The 20,697-nt window shown below is 43.6% G+C and overlaps 1 protein-coding gene across 3 annotated transcripts in view; it reads right to left on the reverse strand.

The window, feature by feature from the left end:
* Tcf20 (transcription factor 20) overlaps positions 1–15,822 on the reverse strand; it is an 83,115-nt gene extending 67,293 nt beyond the window's left edge. For 2 of the 3 annotated variants that reach the window (XM_038342163.2, XM_038342162.2), the window contains exon 1: positions 15,568–15,822. The gene's annotated coding sequence lies outside the window, so the exon portion shown is untranslated. The remainder of the gene's footprint in view (positions 1–15,567) is intronic. The other variant, XM_038342164.2, reaches the window with a different exon arrangement.
* Between the last annotated feature and the right edge of the window lie 4,875 nt (positions 15,823–20,697).

The following is a 20,697-nucleotide window of genomic DNA, read 5'->3' on the forward strand; positions in this document are numbered from 1 at the left end:
CTGTTCGATGCCATCATGGTAGAATCACAAAATTATGTATTGGTAAATTCCAAAGAATGAACTCAAATATGAACTATGAATTTTCAATACTAATATATCAATAATTGGTCACCAATAGTACCAAAAGCACTACATTAATACAAGATGTTAATAATAAAAGTAAGGCTGTTACCTACTGGTCATTTTTTTCTATAGATCTAAAACTACTCTAAAGTATGACTCTGAATAAAAACTAAAAGGGCCAGAGAGACAGCTGAATGGTTAAGAGCATTGTTGCTCTTACAGAGGATTTAAATTCTCAGCACCACATGGCAGCTCATAACTGTCTATAACTCTAGTTCCAGGGGATTTGATGCCTTTTTCTGTCCTCCATAGGTACCACGCATTCACACAGTGTACAGACATATATGAAGGCAAAACACTCATTCACAGAATGGAGATTAGTGAGGCATTCTTTTGAACTCAGTAGAATTCAACACCAGCTTGGACTACAAAGCAGGTTCCAGGACTGCAAGGGCTGTTACACAGAGAAACCCTGTTTTGAAACACAAATAAAACACTCATATATAAATAAATATTTAACAAACAGGAGGGAATCAACTCCAACATGCTCCCTCTGACTTCCAGCACAAACATGTGCACATTCACCACACCGTAACACATAAATAATAAACATATTTATGTCAAAGGGAAGAAGAAAAAAATGTCCAAGAGAAGAGGAATATGGATGTGACAGAGTGCCTGCCTAAACACACACGAAGTCCCAAGTTCTTTCTCCAACACAGAGGAAACAAAAATTACAAACCAAAGAGATGACTGGTTAATGAAATGTGAGCTTTTACGGAAGAAAGGACATTTGAGAAAAGCCTTGAAAAATAGCAGCCTCATGGAATGCTTACTGGTTAATGTCAAAGACATGGACCTACAACTGAGAATGGAGACATTTCTGAGTGCACAGGTAATATGAGGAAGCTGCAAGTTGGGACAAAGACAGACAGGTGCCTACAAATGATCCACACACAAAAAAAGAGATATGGCAAGAACTGAATTTGGAAGACTTTCTGGCAGTAGATAAGAAGACACTGGTAAAGACGTTATTTTCAGGAGGCTGGAGAAGCAACTTAGGCAGGTCTTCCTCCATGCCCATTTAACCCATTTACTTCCAACTACATCTATAATAGCCATGAGCTGCCTCCTGCAGAGGGTTCCTCAGCATTTCTGCAGGGTACCTTCAACACCCACACGTTATACAGACGTCTAGAAAGAAAATAATCATTATTCCTACAAAAATCAATTATAAGCCAGTATCACAGAGGGATATAACCTTAAGGTACATAGTCCAATCAGTATGTGAGCCCCTTCTGGGTGCCAGATACTATTCTAAGGAACAGGGATGAAGATATTCCTATCCTATGGAGCTCATATTAGGAGAGGAAACAGACAAGAGGCAAAATGTCAGATGATGACTTAAGAAAACACAAAGAAGAAAAAGAGGCTGCCTGAACCCTAAGCCGGCATAGAAGGAGTTCTGCATAGAGAGGAGGAAACAGCCACATGGTATGAAATTTTTATTCGTATTTTGTTCATAAATTTTTATTCATGTGGCCCTGGTTCTATCACATAGTGACTAAGTAACCACTCTTAAATTACAGCTCTCTTAAATCTATTTCTTTTATCCTTGTTTTACTGATAAAGCATTAACCTTGTTATAGTGCTATTTTCTAAGAAATAATGAATATAAACACTGTACCTGGTACTTGGTACACAATCTCAAAGTGCACATCTGTGATTTATTACATCTGTGTTTTAATATGCAGACACTACTTACTTTTTTTTTAAAGATTTTATGTATTCTGTATACAATACAGTGTTCTGCCTCCATGTATGACTGCAGGCCAGAAGAGGGCACCAGATCTCATTGTAGATGGTTGTGAGCCACCATGTGGTTGCTGGGAATTGAACTCAGGACCTCTGGAAGAGCAGTCATCGTCCTTAACCTCTGAGCCACTCCAGCCACGACACTACTTACTTCTCTATCAAAAAATTTTGCTGGCCTCGAACTCAGATATACACCTGTCTGTGCCTCCCAAATGCTAGAATTAAGGTCATGTACCATTACACCTGGCCCTAAAAACTATACACAATCTAGCCTAAATTGTCTGAAATAAATATGATATTCTTCAGTAGTAATTAAAAACCACTTCCAGAATCTCCATTGATATGTGGATGCTCAAGTTTCCTACATAAAATGGTTTATTTTTATAACCTACAAAAATGACCAGTCATATAATTTAAATCTAGACAACTTAAAATAATCATTACTACATAAAAGCTATCAAAATAATTATATTGTATTATTCACAGAATAATGATAAAAATAAAATTTTAAATTACTTTTCGTTTCTGTTTGGCTGAATCAGTGGATGTGGAAACCACAGATACGGAGAGTCAAACCTACTCAAGTCTTCTGTTCTAGAAACAGAACACTATACTATTTCATAAAATAATATGAAGACCCCCCCACACCTCCAGCTACAAAAACACTTTTAAAAGCTATTTTAGCTAATATATACATATATATATATGGTTAACAATCCTGACTTTTTTCTTTTTTTAAATTTTTTGTCTTTTCAAGATAGGGTTTCTCTGTAACTTTTTTCTTTAACATATTATTTCCATAGATAACTTATTTCAGTAAGAATAACTATTTTCACATAACTACTTTAACTAGAATAAAAATATACTATTATGAGATTAGTTTTTATACTGTTAATTTAGTGGTTAAATCTTTTTTTTTTTTTTTCCAAGACAGGGTTTCTCTGTAGCTTTGGAGCCTGTCCTGGAACGAGCTCTTGTAGACCAGGCTGGCCTCGAACTCAAGAGATCCTCCTGCCTCTGCCAAGTACTGGGATTAAAGGTGTGCGCTACCACCACCCAGCAAATCTTACTTTTAATAGAAAATATTACAAGATGTTTATTTTAATAGGTGAATATACTGAATTAGGTCAACAAAAAAGAAATTAGTTGGCTATGAATTAAATCTTGATTCACTTATAAATGGAAGAAGACAAAACTTCCCCTTTTCCTCTTCTCAAATGACTTAATTTAGAATGAACTAAGGCAAAGATAAAACATTACTTCATTCTTCTCTAGAAACCTCCATAACATTAATTTGCAAACGAGCTCAGATATATGACTTTTACATGACCAATACTGTGATTTCACACTGGCAAAGACACTTCTTGAGCTGAATTGTCACTAGGATCCTGGGAAAAAAATTTCCTAATGAACCACAAGCAAGCCTCTTCAGTAGGTACAGGTGGGCCAATGTCAAATATTATAAATATTCTTATAAAATGGGGGTGGTGGAGATAACACTTGGCCTGCTGAGAAATATTTATTAAGCTTTTCTAAAATACAATTACATTTATACTTCAGCTACTATCACAAGAATTCAATTTCAACTCATTTTCTGTGTGTGATGTATGCATGTGTGCACATCTGTGGGGCAGAGGTTGAGGACATTTAGATTCCTCTATGATTCTTTTTTGAGAGTGGTACTCAGGGGAGAGCATGGTAAGATTCTCTCACTGGACCTGGAGCTCACTGATTTGGAAAGACTAGCTGGCCAGCAAGTTCCAGGGATCCTTCTGCATATGCCTCTCCAGAGTTAGAGTACCACACGCCACAGGTAGGTATTAGGATTGTGAATTCAGTCCTTAATGCTCATACAGCAGGTATTTTACCAACTGAATCATCTCCCTAACCCTCGACTCCTTAATAACCTTTTCAAGATGCCCATTTTACACACAGGTATGTGACAAAATAAATTAGAAGAACCTGAATATATAGATTTCTGCTAAAATCATAGTCTAATATTTTTATTCTGAAAATAAGTTGACTTTTTAAATCTAGTAGACAGTTGACTAAGCATCATTCTTTGAAACGAAGTTTGATACTCAGTGTATAAAATAAAGCAAATAAAACAAAAATAAGCAGTAACAAACTCATGGAACCTACTAACTGAGAAAGGACCCTCAACAGTGAAAGCATCTGACCCTTCCCATGGTATATTTCTTGGGAGAATTGGCTGCAAAACTCTATTTTCCTTAACGATTCACTCAAAAATATTTGCTAAGCACAAACCATGTACTACTCTGCATGTTGGGAATGTGATGGTGACTTATCCTTTTCCTTATCCTCTCACAGATGAGTCCCAGAAAGGCGGTTCTTCATTCTCCTTTTCCTAAGATCCAAAACCAAATCTTCCCTTTTCCAAGGGATCATCTACCTACTTGCCAAGTGGTTTTCCACTCATTAAAATTAAATACAGAATAATATCAGGTACAGTTAAAAGCAAAGTTCTGAGCCAGCGTGCCCAACACCAAAAGCTGACTCTGCTATGTATTAATTAGGGTGATCTTGGTCAAGTTACTCAATTCTTCCAGGATGCAGTTTGCTCATCTGGAAAATGGAAGATATCATTATCTCCTAAGTTTTCTAAGAATCCCAGTACTCGGGAGGCAGAGGCAGGCATATCTCTGTGAGTTTGAAGCCAGCCTGGTCTACAAGAGCTCGTTCCAGGACAGGCTCTAAAAACCTACAGCGAAACCCTGTCTCAAAAAACAAACAAACAAAAGACTTAAATAAGCCAACATTTGTCAAGTATTTAAAAATGTCTAGCTCTTAGAATCTGTTATATAAAATTATGTTATTTATAATGAGGTTTGGTCACTGCAATATCTTGCCTGTTTTGATGTTAAAGCAGATTAGTATCAGAATTTCCTACAAGTCCATTTTATTTAAACCAGTTGCTATAGTTCCTGCTTCCTTTTATGAAGCTTGGGTTTGGGGCACGGGGAAAACCAGAAGAGGCAAAACTCACCAATTCATCACATGGCTCCAACCCTCCCATCTCTCCATCCCCAGTCTTCCTCACAGTGAGAAAAAGCCTCTCAATCATACACTATACCTCTCTTCCCAAACCATCTTTCTGTTTATGTGAATCAAGTACACAAGTTCAAAGTCCATCAATCTCAGTCTTAGGCAGCTTGGGCCCCACTTTCTTCTGACTACATACCTTGTCAACTTCATGCCATGCTCCAGAGTCCATTTTGCTGTAGCAATATACCACCTACTTTTAACCCATCTTAAAGAACTTATCTTTGGAATGCTCCCACATAGTTCTCTCTCTCTTGTGGCTATCCTATAAGGCCCACTAAATGTCTCTCCTCCTCTATAGCTTTGTCTCATACTCTTTCCATACTCAATCAGGAGTAACCTCTTCCATGATCAGCAGTAGCCTCTTCCATGGTTCTACCCTAGCTCTCACTACACCACTCTTCCAGCCTTATAGATCTTTTGCAAATTTTATAAATGTTAATTTTCTATGTCTGACTCTCCTACAGACACTGAACTCTTGAAAAAAAGGAATTTATTTTATTTTGGCATTTCTTGTACATAGAATGGAATCTACTTAGCAGTCTTGGCTGAAGTGAAATATTTTTCTCAGATGTAGTTCATTCCCTACATTTCATGTACCTGTGTCCCATATCTTAAGGGAAAGTCAACTTTCAGCACGTTAATCAGTGTAGCAATTTTTTATTCTAATTTTATAGAAACACTTAATGATAGCATCTATGTCTTTCATTCCAACTCAACTTTCTCCTATGGAATATACTAGAATTCAATTCCACTTCCGCAAAGTCTGGTCCAATAAGAAGATGAAAGTCTATTGTTATTATACTTATCTTTGCATTCCTGGAAATGGTCTTGCACATGTCAAGCAAATACTTTACCTCAGCCCCCTCTGTCAGGTTTAAACTAATTGGTAGAGGTAGCACTGAATTTAATACATGTACTTTTTCATTTTGTCTATTCATGTAAGTGCAGGTAGCTATAAACTGTTCATGTTGGTTTCACTGTTTGTGCAAGACTTTGTAGAAGTCATTCTGTTCTTAAGGATATATTTCCCAAACTGCCCTCCAGTAGGATAATTACTAAATACAAATGAGTGCTACTGTTCTAAAATTCTCTAGAAATTCTCAGCTTTCCTCCCAGGCCAGGGAGTTCTTCAGTTTCTTCACCTAACCCACCACGGCTCCCTCTGGGCCTTTCTGCAGTTGTTTTACAGAACTGAGGAACAGTTGGCCACTGCTCTTGAACATACCCAAGAAGCAAGATTTTCATTATCTCGTTGCTCCTATCAGATAAAGTTAACTCAAGTTATATTTCCTCTTAAGTTTTCTCTATTGTTAATTACTCATAGGAACACCTTGCGAATTTTCTACAATGAATTTAAATTCAACATATGTGAAGCTATGTCAACCTATGTGAAAAGACAAAAACATAAAGACAAAAAACTTAGCACAGCATCTTGGCCACCTGAAAAGGAGCAAATTTGTGGAGAGATAAACATATGTCCTACACTGACTATGGACAGAGACAGAAGTTGAGGATAGGTCACAATAGACCAAAGGATCATAGGCAAAAGAGTACTTTCATTGTTAAAGCTATATAAATGGCTCTGACTGGGACCTGAGAGTACAGTAAAGGGCTGTTTGAAATTATTTCTCAAGTCTTTTTGTCTATTAAACAAAAAATTTTATGTAGGGATCCAAGAGATTAACAGAAGAGCTACTCTGCTGGGCCTGGGGAAGAATGAACTTCACTCCCATCCCCCATCTACGCCATTTCTGCAGAACTAGGATGACCCAGCAACCAAGGGTAAGAGTGCTTCCATTCTCAGCCTGGTGTTTTATTTTGGTTTGGTTTGAGAGAGGGTCTTTCTGTGTGAACCTGGCTATCCGAGAACTCACTATGTAGACCAGCCTGGTCTCCAGCTAAAAGAAATCGGCTGGGATTAACGATACCCAGCTTTGGTGTTTTATTTTTGTGTGCAGTTTAATGTATATTTCTGCAGGGGGCATCTCAGAGTCTGAAGATAAGCTTGGGTATAGGTCTTCAGGTACCTTCCTCATTTTGTTCGAGGCAGGGGTCTCTAATTGCCCTGGAACTTTATCAAGCAGGATAAGCTAGCAAGGTGGCTTCTGGGCATTCAAACTCAGGTCTTCACATTTGTGAGGCAAGTACTTTATCAACTTAGCTATCCCTCCAGACCCCAACTTATATTTTGTTTTGCTTTCAATGTATGTATATTCATATTCATGTATAAACATGGGGACGCCTAGAGGCCAAAGAATGACACGGAATATTTTTTCTCAATTAAAAACATTGAACATTGAAATGGATGTTACGGGGGGGGGGGGGGGAAGAGACATGTCCATCCTCCAGAATGGAGATTCTCAGCCTTTGGTCACAACCCTTTGGGATTCAACAACCCTTTGGGGTCCAACAGTCCTTTCACCGGGGGGAGAGGGGCTGGAGGGCGTTATCACATAACAGATATCCTACATACCCAATACTTACATTATGATTTGTAACAGTAGCAAAATTACAGTTATGAAGTAGCAACAAATTAATTTATGTTGGGAGGTCACCACGAGGAACTGCATTAGGAAATTAAGAGAATCACTGCTCTAGAAACTTATGTCCCCCTCCTAGTCAAGCTTCATCCACCCAAAAGGGGGGGGGGAATCAAAGCCAGACACTGACAAAGACCTGTAATCTCAATATTTGGAAGGTGGAGGCAGAAAGATCAGAAGTTCAATGCTACCCTCAGCCACATAACAAGTTTGAGGCCAGCTTGGGCATTACTTGCTAATCCTGTTCCTGATTATCACAGGTTAGTTTTGGTTTATAAATAAGAGGATCCATTTTCTAACTTTTCACGCAGCATATCTGTGAGACTCATCTTTATTACAGTGGAGGAGCCTTCCATTACATGCATATACGAGTTTGTTCATCTTGATGGACAGACATCTGGACTATGTCCAGGGTATGATCATTATGAGAATAAATGCTATAAGCATTCCTGCACACAGCTTAGTTGTGGAAATTTTTGTTTCTTCTGAATAAATACATAAAAATGAAACTGCTTGGTCACAAAATATACATGTTCAACTTTCTAGGAATTTCTTTAAGTTTCCCAAAGTGGTTACATCGTTTTACACACCCACCAACAGTGTATCAGACTCCTTGACATACTGTCTGAGAAACTCTATCTATGCTACAACCAAACTAGCATCCTTTTAGCTCTCCAAACACACTTCTACTATTTTAAGAACTTTGCAGATGTACACCAAGAACACTTTTTCTTCGTACTCTACTTTCTATACTGCTTATTTTCTGGTATCTATTCATTCCACAAATACCATGAAAGATGAGAAAAGGCTAGATGAACTGGATGGAGGAAGTAGCATCTTCAAGGAACTGAAGAGTGAATCTAACTAGAAAACAGCAAAAGCATCAAGATAAAAGCAGTCACAGAGGTAGCAGGAGTCAGGCAGAAGGGGTCTGTCTTCTCTACAAGGTGCTATTGAAAACCATGAAAATATTTCAATCAGAAAAGAGAGGGGATTCTTATGCTCTGGGCAAGGTAGGATAGAGCCAAGTCTAAGTATAAATAGGAGGCCATGTTAAAGGCCACCAGCATTCCACTGAGTATGAGTAGTGGGAACAGGATGAAAGAAGTGTCATTACAGGAGTTACATTATGGGGTTGCAGAGATGACTCCACAGTTGAGAGCACTAGCTGCTCTTCCAGGGAACCTAAGTTAGATTCCCAGTACCCACAGGGCAGCTCACAATCATCTGGAACTCATTCCAGGCAATATTATACTCTATTCTGGCCTCTGCAAGCACCAGGCACACAAGCGGTGCACAGACATAAAAATAGGAAAAACACTCACACACATATAATTAAAAACTATCTTTAAAAAGAAAGCTTTTATAAAAATAGTATTGACAGGAACTTCATGATAAGACTATGACTTAGGAAACTGGAAAAGTAGTGATACCATTGGTAAAAAGGAGACCTATGGAAAAGTTAATCTTAATACGAAACAGAATGATTATGTTTTTCTCCTTTTATTCGCTGTGGATAGTCAGAAGAACTTAGGGAGATCATTTGTGGTGCCCTGTAAAGGGCTTCAAGAAGAAAAAAAATGTCTGTTTCTAATTGTCCTAATAAAAACTGCAAAGACCTAAGTGTGGTGGATTATGCCTAGCACTCAGGAGAAACAAGTTCACAGAGGGTACAAGAATGAGACCTTGTTTCAAAATCAAAACAAAAATGGTAGATGTTCTATTGCCAAAAACATCCTTCGGTATGTTTATATTTAAGGCTTCAGATTAAGAGGGTAAACACTGGGCCGGGCGGTGGTGGCGCACGCCTTTAATCCCAGCACTCGGGAGGCAGAGGCAGGCGGATCTCTGTGAGTTCGAGGCCAGCCTGGTCTACAAGAGCTAGTTCCAGGACAGGCTCCAAAAAAGCTGCAGAGAAACCCTGTCTCGAAAAACCAAAAAAAAAAAAAGAGGGTAAACACTAGTGATTTCTCTACATCTGTTATCTTGCTAGGTATTGTTTCAAACAGAGGGTCCCAAGTGACTGGGTGGAACTGTGGTAGAAGGATGGTGAGTGAATCAAGGGCAGCTATAAGAGGCTCTGGTAAGGGATGGCACAGTAAGTACATGAGACAAACTTTGTTGTCAAAAGCTAGGAAGTTCATCTTCTTTCCCGGCTAACTGATGTCTAGCTTGCTTTTTGATTTCCTTTTCATCTATGATTACAGAATTTTAGAACCAGAAGAAACCCCCAAGAAACAAGCAGTGGGAACAGAAGAGATGGCTCAGCAGTTAAGAGTGCTTGCTGCTCTTCCCTAGAACCAGCGTTGGGTTCTCAACACCCACATCAAACAGCTGTAACTCCACCTGCTCCAGGGGATACTCTCTTCTAGCCTCCACAGGTACACACACACACACACACACACACACACACACACCACATACAAATAAATAATACAATCTTTTAAAAAAGAAACAATCTAGTTTAACCTTTGACTTTTGACTTTAGAGTTTAGGAAACTAAAAGAACAGTGACTTCACACTGATGCAGTCAAGGGTGTGGCCTGGCTCTTTACCACCCAGGCAAGTGCTTGTCATGCAGACATGAGCACCTGATCTGATCCCCAGCACCCACACAAAGGCTATTCTCCACCCGGACATGTCCACGTGCATCTGCATGCACATACATACATCTACACAAACATCTGAGTTTTAAATGGACTCCAATTTTTTAAAAAAATGACCAGGATGTGATGAGCTATGCATGTCTTTAATCCTAGCACCTAGAAGGCTAAGGCAGGGGAATTTCTGTGAGTTCTGGTAGCATGGTCTATGAGGAGTTCCAGAACTGCCAGAGCTACAAAGAGAAACAAAAAACTCCATGCAGTTCCAATCTTAAGAAAGAAACATCATAACAATATAAAGTTGTAGACAAAGACTGTTACTTTTCACAAAGATGAACCATGTCCCACTGGTTTCTCACCCTCATTATGTCTTGCTTCACAATGCAAAATATGGAGAACTGTCCCCCTAGTTAAGCTTATCATCAACTGTCCGGTTAAAATGAGGGCTTTTAGATATGGCGGTAACTTCTGATTTGTGGATAAAATTGGGCTCTAGGATTCAAGAGTTAAGGTCCCAGCAGTACTGTGTTCTTCCTTTAGCGCCACATCTCAGTTACAGGACAGCCCTGGTTTCACGTCTAAGATCAAAAGTATGAGCCATTACTTTGGAAGTCAGAAAAATATCCACTGTGCTTCTTATTAAGTGAAGTGGCACATACCTGATCCTAGCACTTGTGAGGTAGAAGCAGGAGGATCGGGGTTCAGGGTCATCTTAACTGAATATGAATGGTGAGGATGAGCCAGCCTGGGATACAAGGGGGCGGGGGGGGGGGGGGGGGGGGGAAGCAGGGCCTCTTGAGAAGAACAGTAGTGCCAAGTATTTACTCGATTGCTACTATGGCTGGCCAGACAAAATTTGGAACAGGTTCTGTGTGTTATTTTTTAAATGAGGAAGAAAGCAAGTTGGTTGTAGAAAGCACATATTTAATGGTGGTAGCAGACTATGAGAAAGGCACATCACTTCCTAGAAGTGACTCTGGGTATTTTTTCCAGAGGTTCAAGGCCAAAGTACATTACCTAACAGTACTTTTTACTTGGCCTACAGATTAATGTGGCTGCCCAGTCGACAGAATGTCAGCAGAACAAGGACCACCTTTAAAGACACTCCACATCACTATCATGTTGAGCTTTCTTCCTTTTTCAGATAGGCTTGCTCACTATGTAGTTCAAGCTGGCCTTAAACTCACAATCCTACTTCTTCTTCCTCATGAGTTCTGGGATTATAGGTGGTCACCACCACATCCATCTATATATTTTTAAATCTCTTTGTAGTTATTACCAAATGGCATTCTTACTTACTGTTTACATTGTTTTCAGGAATGGCTCCTTCTCTAATAGGCCCACCAATGCATCTCCCATGCTTTAGAGCAGCCTATGAACACCTGTTATTGCAAATTACAAGATATATACAGGATCTCAACATTCAGGGATGTAATGTTCAAACAAATCTATTTTACATTGTGCTGATTGATAGTCAAGTGTCCCAAACCTACAGAATAGCTTACAATAGGGGTAGTTTTCTAGCAGCTAGTATGTTCTCATTCTTTATAGTTTTTGATGTTTTTAAGACAGGGTCTCCTAGAGCTTCGGCCAGCCTGGAACACTATGTCCTCGAAGTCATAGAGAGACCTGACTAGCTCTGAGAGTGCTGGGACTGAAAGCATATGCCACCACGCCCAGCCCTATATTTTTATTTGTTTTACCAGACAGGTTTCTCTGTGTAGTCCTGGCTGTCCTAGAACTCACTCTGTAGACCAGGCTAACCAGAGAACTGCATGCTTCTGCCACCCAGAGTGCAGGAATTAAAGGCCTCACCACCGGGTACTTTGTTCTTAAATCTACATAATGAATTACCAGATGAGGCCACAGTTATACCAACAATGTGTTATATAGCATATCTTCCTGCTAGTCCTGTGTATCACCTACAAAGCGAGCATGGTCCTAATAAAGAAAACTCCAAATTTTATTTATAATTCCAATAATCTTTTCACCTATACTGTGGGTATAATGGTCACGAGATTCTGGAGAGGATTAGGGAATGTAGCTCAGTGGCAGAGGTATCTGCCTAGCTAGCAGGAATCAGGCTCTGGTCTTAATCCCCAGCATCACCTCCACAAGGCTTTCAAGAGCCTAAAACTAAAACTACCCCCAAGAGGAACTAATGCTTAAAGAAAGGGGGTGGGAGGGGTTCTGTTTTGCATAAATCTATGTCACCAGTCTCACTTGGCCAAAGTGAGAGCATAACTGTAAACCAGTAACACAGACAAGACAACCTTTCATATCTTGTAGTGCTTTCAGCTAATGTTTCCAGCCCAAGAAAGAATGCCAGAACTAGGTAGGAAAGAGAAACCTCTTGCAGATTAAATCTTAGGCATACCAGCAAAGTTGGTCAAGCATGAGCAAACTAAAAGTTCAGGAAACTCCCAAGGGTCACAAAAATCACTTCCCAGTATTTCACCCAAGTCCAGATTTCATATTTACCATAGTTTTCGTGGGGGGGGGGGCAGTAGGCTGGAATGACAGCAGAAAGACAGATTTTAGGGTCACACCTACCACTAGCTGATCTGAACCTCAAGCAATCAAATTATAATGAACCCGGTAACAAGCTTTGGGGTTTAGTAGAGGAGAGTTATAGTCAAACCCCACCTCTCACTAGCTCTATATACTCTGAGGAAAAGGAATGATAAACAACTCTCAGGTCTACGGGGTAGACATTTTAAGACAGTTTAAAATTCCTTGGCCGGAGTTTACAGATTGTTTTTGTTTTTAATGCAGATGTTAGTATTCTTTCTGATCTCTAAGAGAAAGTTAAGCTTAATAAAAGAGCAATTCTAATATAATTTAAAATAGTTGTGACCATTTCAACTACACACCACTTCATTTTACATAGTTAAAAATATTCTGCTAAAATATTTTAACATCAAAAAGGCAAATCTCCTATTATCTTAAATGTAAGGTCTTCTCTCACATACACATAAATGCACAAACCACCTCACTAAAGTTTTAGGAATTTTTCTTTATAAGCTATAAAACAGGCATACTTAATACACACTCGAGTGTTGATAGGTGCTCCCAATTTGAGTAGATGGAGCTTTTTCAAATCAACAAGGTCATAATTCAAATCCTAATAGAATTGTTTATTTTGGAAAATTCCAAATAATTCCTCTGTGCATTCATGTATGTCTCCTTTTGTGATAGGCCTGGCATCAATATGAAAGAAAATCTATTAAAACACATCCAGCACTCGGGAGGCAGAGGCAGACGGATCTATGTGAGTTCGAGGCCAGCCTGGTCTACAAGAGCTAGTTCCAGGGCAGGCTCCAAAGCTACAGAGAAACCCTGTCTCGAAAAACAAAAAACAAAAAACAAAAAACAAAAAACAAAAAAAAAAAAACAAACCACATACAAGATTGATATTATGAGCCCATTCCCCCATCTGATATTAAGACCATTTTAAAACTGCAGACAAAATAAAAAGATGATCTAAGAAAGACTGAACTGGGTATGGTACACAGACTTATAATCCCAGGTGATTGGGATGCAGAACGATCTCTGAATGTTCAAGACCAGCCAAGTCCAAATAGCCAAAACAAAAAATAAAAATAAAAATTTAAAAAGACACAGAACATCATATTACGCATATATCCTTCAAATATTCCAATACTGAAAGTCTAGAACAACCAAGAACAGGATCTGAGGTCAGTCTAGAAGTTACCGTTCAAAAGCGTATGAGCCATAGCACTCACACACCAAATAAATAAATAATCAGGGAAAGTAATTGGGGTTCTTAAGCATCTGCCAGGAGGCATCCTGCTACCATTAAGGAACAAACAGGGGGTGCAAACAATTACTGCATCCTGAGGTAGATGTTAATTCTACTAGCCTACCATTTCACATTGTGAAACTACTTTATCCCTACTCGAAGCCCGAAGTTGGAAATTTCAAGTCAGCCAAATGTCACCCAAAAGAACTTGAAACAGCACCCCTTCCCAACATGGAAAGAGCTTCCAAAAAAAAAAAAAAAAAAAAGACCCAATCATCTTATTCACATTTCCCAAGTAGCCAGTGTCCAAAATCTTTTTTTCTGAAAACTCTTCCACAAAGTAAAAATATAATGATGTGCTCTCGACCCAGGCTAGACCACTAATATAGCGTGCAGTTTCTCTTCAGAGGCACATTGAAACACTGGAGATTTGAGGAAAAACTACCCGGACCAAGTTACTTTTCAATCCACTAAGACACATCTTGCATCTCAGAAAAGCTGCTACAGTCAAAATGAGAGTACAAAACAGGAGTGGGAGAACCACCAAACCAAACTCAGACCTTAGAAATGTCTGGCCTACAAGGGTGTCTTTAACAGAAGTGTATTTGAGGCACTGAGAGGGTAGGTAACTTGCCCAGAGCTACAGTTTATTTGGTGGCCAAGCTGGAAGTGCATTCCCTGGCCTCCTAGATTGGAATTTAGTACAGTTTCCCCAGCTGCCAATGCCATCCCGCGTAAAACATTTTATAAAACTCTTCACTAAGGCTGTTAACATAAGGGTCCAATTACCATTCAAAGATCACCCTGTTAGATAATAGCTCAAAAAATTCCATCCATTTTATAGCATTTACCAGAGTCATCTAATCTCTGGCGGGAGAACGCAGAGCGAGGAGAGAAATCCCCAGTTCTGACTTGTCCCCAAAGGAGTTATATACAGACAGGCAAGGAACGCTGGTGTCCGCACCCACAAACCGTGGAGGAATCCTCAGTACCACTCGCCCCAACACTAAATTCCACTCCCGTCGCGGCGCACTCAAGATGTTCCACCTCCCGCCGCAGGCCGGATAGCCAACTCTCCTTTAAACCACCACTTTCCCAAGAAAAGAGAGAAGAGAGACTCAGAGGCTCGCCTTTCAACCCCCAGCCCCCGATAGAGAGCTCCTTCCCGGGCTCGGCGGGACCCCACGCCCTGCCTTGCTCACCGTGGCGGGGGAAGGGAGAGCGCCCCACACAGGAAGTGCATCCTGCGCCCCGAGCTCGCGCCCCGCCGCCGGGTACCTGCCCAGGGCCGCCAGCAGGCGACAGGCAGCCGCATCCACATGGCCTCAGGTGTTCGCGCGGCCCCTCCCCGACCCGCTCCAAGCCCGGCCCTCCACCGCGCCGGCCTCGCCTCCAGTCCGCAGCCGAGAGGCCAGCAACGCAGGTTCCCGCGGGGATGCCAGGAGCGCGGACCCCTCTGCACCCCAGGCCTCAATGAGCAGGTATCTGCGCCCGCCGCCTAAGCACTCCCGGCCCCCTCCAGCCTGGATGCCCGATCGGGCCGTTGACCCCCTCAGCAGCCCACACCGGTCCCCTTAACCCTCTCAGCGACTCCCGAGGCTCAACACTCGCAGGGCGGGCCGGGCCACGACCTGTGCTCCCAGCCGCCAGGGCGCGCGGCGCGGCCCGACCCCGGGCCCCTCAGGCCGTCCCTTTCCTCCGGCCGGGTGGCGGTTACCTGCAGGAGCCCCCCGACCCGTCCCTCAGCCTCCGCCGGCACTGGGAGGGGAGGGGGCGGCGGCGCGGCGCGGGGTGGGGGTGGGGGCGCCTCTACCGCCTCCAGCGCGGACGCCCAGGCCGACGGCGGGGCGGGCCGGGGCCGCGGCCCCTAGAGGCTCGCTCCGGCCCGCGCGCTCGCTCAATTACTCCCCGCTCCGGCGCGCTTCAGGGAGGGCTCCCCCGGCTGAGGCCGTGGCCGCCTCGCTGGGGCCGAAGGCGGCTCGGCTCCGGGTTTTCTCTCTCCATTCTCCCAACACACAGGAAATAACAGAGCGTCAGGTGACGGCGCGCAGCCAATGAGGCGGCTCCGGGCCCCGGCGCGCGGGCGGGCGGGAGGGCGCGCGGCGGGGCGGGCCGCGCGGAGGGGGCGGGGCCAGGGGCGGGGTGGCGCGCGTGCCCACCCGCGTGCGGCAGCGTCGAGAGGCGCTGCGAGGAGACCCTACTCCGCGGTCCGGGACCACGCGCCCAGCGCTGCCTCCGGCCCTGCGCTTGAGGCTACCTCGTGGGGTACCCTTAAGACAACTTTCTGGGGAGTTAGTGGCACAGAACCTTCCACTTGGATTTCTGGAGTTGTCCCCAGTCTCCAAAGCCGGAGTCACGCCTTCAGCAATATAATATAGTTAGTTGAGCGGTCATCAGGATAGCTCCTGCTTTGCTCCCATCCACCGGGCCCAGCTGGGTCCCGCCACGCCAGCCTGGAGTGTACGCCTGCTGTCTCTGCGTCTGGTGCCTAATGGCTTTTCCTGAATGAACAACTTAGTCTCTGAAACTCGGTACCCTCCATTATGAAAGGAAGGAAGCCTGCCTAACTCAAATTTAAAATAGAGACGTCCATACCAGTAGTTTGAAGTGGCACTGAGATTCTACACTCCTGGATGGCAGGACCAGAACTGAAGTTAACTACGGGGCTGTGCCTCAGGCCCTACCTAACCTGCCTTCCCTTGTATCCCTGATGTCTGTACAGAGCAAAGAGCTAACTTGCCTTTTCCTCAAGAAAATCTCATGTAGAACCACTGCCCTGTAGACTGCAGTGCCATGCGCCCAGTCCCTGCTATGCAAAGTGAGACCAGCAAGGATTAATTTGAGTAATTACATTCAGCTTCTGGCAGACCAGAGACCTCTCCACTTTGGACCCCAGTTTCCCATCTATTGAAGAGGAAGGAGGAGAGTTTGAATTAGGTGTTCTTAAACTACTGATTCTAAATTAAGCCTGCATCTGGCCTAGATGTTGGGAGAGTATGTGGCTTCTCCTCCTAAGGCAACCCAAGTTGAGAGTAAATTGGGATCCAAAACGTGCTTTGGGTGTACGAAGGAGGCTGACGGGAATCAGTTGTGATCTGGGGACCTGGTTTCATATATCTGGGGTCTACAGCTCCCTGAGGCTTCACGTTTGCCCTTTCACCTTCATTCCCCCTTGCACTTGCCTCATGCCACCCACAGAAGGTCTGGGGATCCCAGGCAGGGCCTGAGTGGTTCTGGGGCCCCTGGCAGGAGGATGTGGTGAAGGCAATGATTTCTCCTGGCTTCTGTCCCATCTCACCAAGTGGGGGCTGATTCCAATGCAGGTCAGGACGATTCCTGGGGATTTGATTCCCCCACACCTCTTGCACTCCAGGCAAAGTGCCAAGCCCTTCTGGAGTTGAGCTGAATAGGCGGCTAGGCCCTGCCCTCTGGGTGTTCCCATTGTTCTCTCAGTTTCATTTTCAAATTCTCAGGCACTAAAGCTTTTAGGAGACCAAAGCCTGGCTTCAGCTCACATCAGGACGACAGAAAGGTGGAAGGGATTCTCAACAGACCCAAAGTGTTCTGAACACACAAAAAAAAAAACAAAAAAAAAAAAAAAAAAACTGGATAATATAGACATGTTCTTTGGAGACTAAGTGTTGAGGGCAACCCCAGCTTCTTGAGCCAGTTCATGAAGCTCCCTTCTTCCTAGGTTTCGCTTTGTCTCAAGTGGGTAAGGAAGCAGGAACAAAATACAGCAGATCTCACTAGGAAAAGAATGGAGAGAGACCCTGGGCCCAGTTCCTGCCTCCCTTCCTGAGGCAACCTCCTCCCTACTTAACAGAATACTGTGCAAGTGACCACTGTATGGAAACTTGCAGGTTCTGTGGCCAGGTCTACCCAGGGCCCTTTCAGTCCCTGGTGACCTACCTTGTTCCTTTATAGGCTATCCCACGGAGGGAAAGCATTCAGCAAATCGTGACCAGCAGACAGATATTAGTAGTATTCTTGTGTTGTGTGTGGCTGTGGACAAATCATTTCACCTCTCTGAGTGCCAGACCTGAGCCCCTAATGTTACCTCGCTTATAGGTATTGTGGGCATCTAAAGATAGCTGCTCCCTAAAGAATCCTTGCAGTCCCAGACACAATTAACTCCAGCTACATCTCAAGGTATGGTGGTGCACACCTGTAATCCCAGCTCCCAGGAGGCTGAAATAAGAGAATCACTGTAAATTTGAGGCCAATACAGCAACTGAGAAGATGAAGCTCAGATAAATTCATTTACTGCCCCCAAAGTCCTACAACTCAGAACCCCATAGGGGTAGTAATTTTGTTTTACTTTGAAACAGGGTCTCACTATGTAGCCCAGGCTGGCCTCAAGTTGTAATTCTCCTCCCACCTCAGCCTCTGGAGTGCTGGGATCACAGCCCCGACACTATTGTATCCCACATCTCAAATGTATCCATCTTTGTTTTCCTTCTCAACTTTGTTGTCTTTTAAGGAAAGCAGAGTAAATGAGCAGCTGCTGGTCCTTTTTCCCCATCTCTCCTAACCCAGTCCCCTTCAAAATACTTACACAGAGTCACTGTGTATCAGTTCCAGAGGCAAAATGAATCCTTTCTCTCCTCCTCTGACTCAGAGATGGCTTTTGGAAACCCTGTGTCGCTCCTTTTATTACAAACCCCTCAGCCCTTCTCTAGGAACCTGGGCCACTCTGGGATTACAAATGGAGCCTTCTGCCTCTAGGTCACTGATTCTGCTACCATCTGTCAGCATGGATTGATTGAGGAGACTGGCCCTGCTTGGTGGCAGATCCGTGACTTGTGAGAACTGAGCCAGGGTGTCTGCCTTCAGCTGCAGGCTAGTGTCCTTCCCAGCAGTGGCTGACTTTCTTGAGCACCCAAACAGCCCTTACCTTTCTCCTTCCTCTTGGGAGGGGCCACCTGCTAGCAACACCAAGAGGGAAGCCTGGAATCCTTGCTCATAAGCCTAGGGCATGACCTCTAGACTTCCATGAGGCAGCTTACAGTCTGTGGTTAACAAAGGGGAACCCCCCTACCATCATGCCGTGCCTGTCCCAAGACAGGTAACTTCCCCAGGCAAAGGGTGGAGATTCTGACCATACAGAGGCAAACAGGCACAGCTTGATGCTTTAAGCATGCTCTCATGGAAGCACGTGCAGGTCTTTGAGGCTCTAAGCCATTAACAGTTCTTTCTCAGACAAGGTGAAGGAAGACTGTAAGGCTGGGGATGGGGATGCCCAAAACTATAGATAGAAGGACCTACTGCTGCTGCTGTACACAAGAGACCTCTGCCCAGAGTCATAGAAAGAGGTGAGACTGGAGTGGGGGCCTGCAGGGCCTTGTATCCTGTGAAGGGTTTGACATGACTATGACTCTTACAGTCTCATAGTGGCCTCTGCTCACCAGCCTGCCCCTCCACTCTGCCCTCCAAGATCAAAGTCATGGTTCCCACTGGTCCCACTGGGTTGTATGTCTGTACTGGTTATTGGACATTTCTACCTCCCTTTGGTGTCTGGCACGCTATGCAAGAAAAGGCAGTATGTCCACAAAAATTTACATATCAATTATTACGAGACATACCAGGTACTGGGCAGACTTCCTTTTATCACCCTAATTAATGTTTGAAACAACCTCATGAGGTTGATAGTGATGTCATATCCTCTAGGTCATTTACAAGTGCACCCTCTGAGATGCAGGGAATTTCAGTAACTTGTCCTAAGTCATTCAGCTCAAAAGAGGCAGAGCTGGAATTTGGTCCCAGACCCCCAGAGACTGTACTTCTAATTATCCAGTTTCCTAGGGCTCGGTGACTTCTGGAAAGAGGGGCAGACAGCTGGTAGGCCAGTCTACAGGTGACCAGGGAAAGACAGCATAGAGAACAAAGGACTCAGCAGCAGCTTCTCCCACTGGTGTGCTAAGAGCACAGGGGACAGTCTGGGGAACTCACACCCAGCAGCATCCATTTCCCCACAGATGAACAAGGAGGACCCTGACAGGTGGCGGGAGACATTAGCTTTCCACCCAGCTTGGAGTTCACTGTACCTTTGGGCTGAACTCTTCCTGGGCAGCACTGGCATACCGTACCAACCCAAGACACAGAACTGGGGACCGGGCTGGTCTCACCAGTGTGTATATTCTTCAGCAAATCATCTAAGGACTTAGCGTCTCAACTTCTTTACCTATAAATTAGGATTTGAGCCATAGGGAGCAAGCGTTCTTCCTGTCTCCTGGGAATGGGGTCCCTTTCCTGGGCAATGCTTCTCACTCCTTACCAAAAGCCTGTAAGGCACCCACTCGCCACCTTCGAGATACTGAGCAGAAAGTAAGCACACAGAGAGGTGAGTGATGAGTTCCAAGTCAGGCAGCCAGCAAAAAGCAGACCAGGGACTGGTACCCAGCCTCCTGGCTTCAGAGCTTTTCACTAAGTCACTCAGAGCGCTACGGAGTTAAAGCTGAATGATCTGGCTGTAGTACTAACGGAGGTACAGTTAACCCTCACAGCAGAACTATGAAGTGGATAGTGTTCTTCCTTTTGCAAGTAAGGAAACCGAGGCACAGCGGTTAGGCAGGGGCTGAGCTAAAACACAGACCCAGGCTAGTAGGGCTGCCAAGTCCCTGCACCGCTTCATCATGCAGTAACAATGGGAGGTTCCTTTCCATTGGGATTATTTCTGCTTGAAAGCTCAAGACTTTTAGCCACATCATTGTCTGGACGCCACAGGAAGGCAATGCCACATGCTGAGGCATGCTGGGAAAAGACTTTGTTCCATCCTGTTTTGTTGACATGCTCTTCATTTTTAAGCCTAAAACCTAAGTTTCCTGCTAAGAATGCAAACGGTGGA

The sequence above is a fragment of the Arvicola amphibius genome, chromosome 9, assembly GCF_903992535.2.
Source record: "Arvicola amphibius chromosome 9, mArvAmp1.2, whole genome shotgun sequence".
NCBI lineage: Eukaryota > Metazoa > Chordata > Mammalia > Rodentia > Cricetidae > Arvicola > Arvicola amphibius.